Source organism: Schistocerca cancellata, chromosome 8, assembly GCF_023864275.1.
Source record: "Schistocerca cancellata isolate TAMUIC-IGC-003103 chromosome 8, iqSchCanc2.1, whole genome shotgun sequence".
Taxonomy (NCBI): domain Eukaryota; kingdom Metazoa; phylum Arthropoda; class Insecta; order Orthoptera; family Acrididae; genus Schistocerca; species Schistocerca cancellata.
In genome coordinates this window covers 507807569-507814788 of record NC_064633.1, presented here as the reverse complement: position 1 = coordinate 507814788, position 7220 = coordinate 507807569, and positions in this window count along the sequence as shown.

Genomic DNA, 7220 nt, shown 5'->3' with positions numbered 1-7220 from the left:
ATAAAGTCATTTCATGTAATAATGAATAAACTAGGCACTCATCTTTTCGTGTTTCCCACGCTGGTCTCGCTGTAAAATCATGGCTCAATCGTCGAAAATCTAGGTGGTGATGATTCTAAGCTCGGATGCAGAGAGGCCTAGGTTTTATTCTGCTATATTCAAAAGTTTTGTAGATGCGCTTCACAAAACATTTTTGAAGATTAAACCTTTCAAAGTTAGCACAAAAGTGATGTAAAAAAAAATTATCAGCACTCCGAATTTAAGTTACACTTCCTTTTATTTGCTTTTATTGCAATATCACGTAACACACAAAACATCACTTCACAATACAAAATATACTTGAAAACATCTTCCTCACTGTTAAAGTTCACATTTTATAAACTAGCTACAATATGCGTCTTTCCAACATGACGTCCATCACTTGATTTTCTCAAGGTCCGACTCTAACTAATTAACAATCGCTTACGCGCCCAAAAATCAAGAGTTACGTCAAAGATCATAGTGACAAAAGAAAGAATACACATAAGAATAATATCATTGCAACATAAACATATCGATCTATCAAAATACCTCTACATTAATGAAATCAAATCTGAATGTTGTCCCAGAAATATGTTAACTACTTTACAGAAATACAGTAGAATATTGCTGGTATCGAGAGGTTGAGTTGAGGTGCCGTAATGGTTACGTAATTCAAGTACCATTACATAAGGAAGAGGTTAGTAATGAAACCTTAGAATCTGCAATTGATTCAAGCCTTTTCCAAAGGTGAAAGGAATTGAGTACTGCATTATTGTCCATGAGCAAATGGAAACAGATGGGCGGTTCATTTGGAAGTTAGTGTTTAGCGATGAAGCAGCACTTCACACAACAGGGAAAGTCAATCGGCATGAGGAAAAGGGCTGGATATTCCAAAGCTTGCCTTCGCGCTTTCTAAAACTTATCTTGTCTAGGAAGGTCACCGAGTCTCTGCTCAACGTTTGGAGCATTAGGGACTGGGCCCCCCAACCACCTCGGAATTTAGACAATCTATCGCGCCACTCGGACAAAATTTGGCCCCATATCCCTCAGGACTCCATCAGTCAATGCCAAACCGAATGACTGCTTGCGTATGGCGCCAGAGTCGGGCCGATGCCTGCGGGCTTTCAAATAAAAAAAATGATGAGGTGTTGTTGTGGCCTTCAACTACGTACCTGAAATCCCGGAGCTAGCGGGACAGAGCGGGTGAGGTTACATTTGTGGAAAGGGGTCAAAATAAGTTGCTGTCAGTTACACTCAACATAAATTTTATTACTTAAAACACACAATAAAATAAGCAAGAAATAAAAACTCTCAAGGTTTTAACGAAAGAGCTCCTTTGATTTAATTTAAATCAGCTGGAAGCCACATACGAAAATCCAGGGCCCAAGGCCCAAGCAAGGAATTGAGGCCCAGGAGTTCTTCTGGAAGTCTCACTTCTTTAAATTTTTTAATTTTACTTCAATAAAAATACGCTGAAGGCCACACATTAAGCAAGAACATTGTTATGGCTTAAGGCCAAAACAAAGATTTTCGGTGTTACTTCTAAATAGGCTGAAACTCAGCTGAAGGCCGCATGTCAACCAAACAATTTAACGGCTTAAAGATTAGGAAGAAGGGCTTTCAATTTAACAGGCTGAGGGCCTGAGCTTAAAACATTTCATACAAAATCGGCTGAAGGCCTCATACTAAAGGATAACAATGTTATGAAGTAATGGAATACCAAGATTTTAAAATTTTTGGTTTAAGAGCGATTAAAACTAGGCTGAAGGCCAGACGTACTAAAGAATAACAGTCTTATCTCTTAAGGGATTAAACTCGGCTGAAGGCCACATGCTAAAGAATAACTATGTTATCACTGAAGGGCAAGACAGAATTTTGAATTTTCAATCTAAGAGAGATTAAACTCGGCTGAAGGCCACATACTAAAGACTACGAATCTTATGAGCTAAGGGCAGGAACAAAATTTTGAAATTTTAATTTAAGAGAGATTGAAACTCGACTGAAAGCCACACACCACGTCAAAACAATTTTATTGCTTAAGGCCTAGGAAGAAGAGCTTTCAATTTGAAAAGGCTGAGGATCTTAGCTTACAACGTTCTATGCAAACTCGGCTGAAGGCCTCATACACAAAAAATAACAATGTTATGACCTAACGGCAAGAGCAAGGTTTTAAATTTTCAGTTGAAGAGAGTTTCAACCTCGGCTGAAGGCCACAAACCATGGAGGAAACAATATCACGGCTTAAGGCCTAAAGAAAAAAAAAATACAATTTTAATAAGCTAAAATTCGGCTGAAGGTCACACAGAGTACTTAAGACTAAAAGGGAATCACTATGTAAAACACAAGGAGCGGCGCTGAGAAGGTTCCAACGCTCGGCCTGAGAAATAAAGCTAACGCACATTTAGGTGAGACAGACAGCCAAGCACAGCACTAAACAACCCGGGACACTGGCGCGGACCCAACCATGCGGAGGGAACACTCTGACATCTCTGCACAGGCAAAGAACCGACCCACGTCCGGCGAGATGACCAATTAAAGGGTCCCAGAAACATTCAGAGAACCAGTTACAGTTCGCGCGATGAGACGACCGACAGAACGACCAACCAACGGTCGTCCCCGCTCAAAGGTCTTTCCGTTGGACAATGAATGTGCGTCGCCAGCGGTCGGACGAGAACTGGCTGTCCGCGCTTGACCGGCGCTCCGTTCCGACTTCACTGCTGCTGCGACCCAACTGAACTGCCGCGAGTTTCTCTCACCTCCCGACACACCACGACCCGGAAATACTACCGGTCGCTCCAGAGATGGTACGAGAGTGGACTTATCGATAAGCGCTGCTGCTGGCAGGAAGTTAGTGACGCCAGTAAATGGAATAAGACAACGAGGCGGCAGCACCATAAGAGAAATGACAAACAATAAACGGGATGAAAACGAGCCCCGCACGGCTCAGTACCCTCTGACTCAAAGTTGAAATATTAAATGTTTTGTGTGGTTTCGTTGCCAGGGGCTGGGATTCGTAGTTGCCGCATTACATGCCAAATACTGCTGAGTCTACATTATACAATATTAATATACACATGAATCGAATTGTCGAAGGTTCCTATCACTCGGCAATTGCGAATTTTTAATGTTATATAGAAATTTATAAATGAAAGATTGCAATTAAATAAATTCTGCAGGTACTATTTTTAAAAACTTTAAATGATACGTACGATAGCATAAGTACCTTTAAGAATGCCCTTTATTACTGTAAAGCACTTATTGGTGTCGAAGGTCGAGCAATTAAATAAAATATAAATTGAATAACAGGGAAACAATAGATTCCTACTTCACATAATTAGCTACGAACAACAACATAGCTCTTGACATATTCACTACTAAACGCACACTACGTCTTCACTGCAGAAGCGATGGAAGTCTCACAAGTGCAAAAGTCGGCACCACGAAATATTTCTATCTCCCGCAAACTGCTCCACACTCCAAGTCTTTCCTTACACCGTGTCGCACCGTCCAGGAACCTCTCGTTTCCTCTCCTGTACCGTTCAGAACTCCCCTGGCCTCTCTTGAAACGATGCTCCCCCGTACTTCCATACAGTCCCTCCACATGTCCTTTTGGGAACGATCCCTGTGATTGGCTAGAGTGCTCCTGTCTTGTCTCCAAGCCAACGCACACTCACAAACATAATGAAACACATTTGAAATACTGGATTTATATTTAAATAACTAGAAATAAAATAAATATTCCTATGGCTGGACCATAAACACGCTCTCACACACATTATTAAATACATAAACAAATTAAATAAACATATATTAAAGGAATGGAAGCAAAAGTAGGCCAGTAGCCTAATGTCTCTGTGCTTTCTAAAACACAGTTAATATTTGACCAATTCCTGATGAATAGTGTATATGGAATATAAACAAAGACATAGACGAATAAATATATTTGTAGGCATGAGTAGTAGAGCAACCTATGTACGATGCCACTCTGCATTGTTGCAAAATTTATTCAAGATCCACCATCCAAGATGGTGGCATGTAGACTTGGCAACAGCACATGATGTTACCCAAGATGGCGGCCTTTGGCGGAAAAATAGGCCAATTGTGCTACATCCACTAACCTAACCCCTAGAAAAAATGGCGGGAATTTTGAATTATGGTGGGAAAATAGGTCAGTTGGGCTATGTGCACTAACCTAAGGCTCCAGAAAAAATGGTGGAAAATTTGAATTCCAACACATTAATGCCTGTAAAACTTTGCTTTTCTTTACTATTATTCATTATTATTATTCATTATCATTCATTATCATTTATTTTTATTTGTTATTATTATTATTATTATTATTATTTATTATTGGTCTACCTCCACTAGAAAATTCGCGCCAAATTCATATTTACACATGATAATGTCTCCAAAACTGTACTTCTATTTAATATTATCATTTATTATTTATTCAAGATGTTCGATTTCGGAGGGAAGAAAGCTATTTTTGCGTTACATCCATAACAAAAAATCTGTCGCAAGTTCAAATTCCATCACCATAATCTATCACATGTACGAAATAGCCCACATCATACGAACTTTCGCGCTCATTTATCCTTTCACTGCTAAGCTATGAAAATTGCGTCAAATAATAAAGTGCACTTATAGTAACCTAATTCACATCCTTCGATTTTGTGTAGGAAAAAAGTGCTGATGTCTTTATTTCAATCAGTACGATCATCACTAGTTCTCCAACACAATCACTACACATCTTCGAGATCCCATTGCAGTCACCATGACGTCCACGCTGCAAATGAATTAGTTGGAATCGTCGATGCACCTGTCCCCGTCTCCCAGGCGCCACAGTCGCCGAGCGATTGGCCGCATAGCCCCACGTGCCACAGGTAAGGGAGTGGCCACATCACCCTACGTCACAGCCAGTCCAGCACTCTCATCAACAACATGTTCTCGTGGACAGGGGAGTCCGCCCTCACCGACCAGTTGGCACCGAAGCTGTTCACTGGACACGTACAAACCTGTCGATGCCGACCGGTCACCATCCACCACGTGTCTCTGTGTGACCGAGAACGCCGTGCTACCCTTTTGGTGCCAATGTTTGCTTGACAGTGGAATCCGCTATGACTGTATAAAAGCACTTTTGGTCATCACGAGACCCCTCGCTAATTTAACTGACTCTCTCTCGCGCGTATATTATAACTGGACTCGCTCCGCGCCGCCGCCCCACTGACGTCCGAGCGCTTACGTCACACACCCTCGATCACCCCCTCCATCCACACGACGGACATAGTCTTCTGTAAATATACTAACTCCCACATCGCTCATCGAACCTATCAATTACCTAAGTACTTAATTCCATTTCAATTTTAATCATATTAAATAATTCAATTTACAATCTCATATACGTATGCAAAGGTGTTCAGCTACCTACTTTCAACTACTTTTCGTGGATCAGACCGCCACCTCTTCCTAGGAAAGCTCGCCGAGTTTGAATTCTGTCAGTAAATAAACGTCGCTTTCGCTACCAGCCTACGAAAATTGCACGTAAAGATAGGGCAGTTGTACTAACCTTATCCTTCTGACCACCACTTCCTCCTAGGATCATGCGCCAAGTGCGAAATCTGCCAGTAAACGAAGATCACTTGCGTCTTCGCTACCAATGTAAGAAAATTGCTGGAAATGAAGCGTACCACCACCACCACTTCCTAGGGGACGGGTAGTAAAACGACTCAGCCCACATTAGGCTGATGGAAGGAGGAAGGAGTGTACTTTATTTATTTGGGAGCAATTTATTTAGGGGTAGAGTATATGTATCACAGAACACACGCTCTCACATGCCCCCACAGCATACAGACCTGCAAACTACTACTATGTAACTCATGTATAAGGCTATACACACAAGCTTGCTAATTGTAAACCATAAGAAAAGTCACTGCACAGCCTACAGACATGTGAATCACACCTAAATAATTCAAAACATGCACGCCCATAGAACCGAACAATTCTTAATTTCTCTCAATAATAATCCATCTAAAATACCCTGCTCCATAATCGTCAACTTTTCAAAATCATACACCTGTCTTTATTTAAACAACTAGAGGTAGACAGCAGCACCACCCTCTGTAGTTGCCACTCAGTCCACGGTCCAGCTGACTTAGTACACAGGAACCACCCCCCCCCCCTCCCCCTTACATCAGAATATGTGAATAGTTTCACATTTATTTTTGAAACGTTTGCATGTCATAGGTTTCGATATGTAAGGCTGACCTAAGGCAGGTTCCGAACTACAGTAGTGCACTACACTTGGCATCACAACCACACCCATCAATATATTAATTCCAATCCAGCCCAGTAACTACTCTACAGATAAATTTGTCCAGTTATTTGCTCACTCACTCACATTCTGACCAGATGGCCATTTTTGGGCAAAACCCGCTCAGACTGCGCTGTGCTGCTCGGGGAAGTAAGGAAGGACTGCACTCTATTTATTTCGATCCCTTTTATTTAGTCATGGAGTATATTTGTCACAAAACACCAGCACTGATTTGACTGTGGTCATCTGACAGAGCCCACAAACACGTAAACAACTCCTGATTCCACCACACAATAGCAAACTGCTCTTAAATAATGCATTTCACAATATCCACAGACGAGCTCTGTACTCTAAAACTCTCCAAATAACATACAGCACAGGGCACACACATGCTCGCAAAATAGTGGAACAGACGCGCCCAAACACCCTCGCCCAATACCCCGCCCCAGCTGCCAAACCGACCAAAAGTCTCTGCTCGGCCTCCCCCAAACATGACGTCCTCACAGTCGCATTCGCGCCAAACACCGGAGAAATTCACATCACCTATGCGCCTTAGATTACGCTCCAAGGCAGGCTGCGCGCACGCGTGGTAGGCTTCTGCGCGGTCGTGACAGCCGACCAGAAAGAGCGCTCTCCTCTGACATATGTGAAAGCTGCATTGTTCTTCTCATGTATACTGCCAGTGTCTCAGGTCTGGACCTGCCTTCACGTCTATTGTCAGAATAGCCCATAGCTCATTGACACACTCGATTAACGCCGCCGCAAAAACACTTACTACTCGCCTGCAACCGAGATGGTGACGGAAAACCAATCATTGTGGTTTGCGCTGCAGTGGCGTGTAATGATTGACAGCACTCTATTTATTTTTTCAAACAACTTATTGAACCGT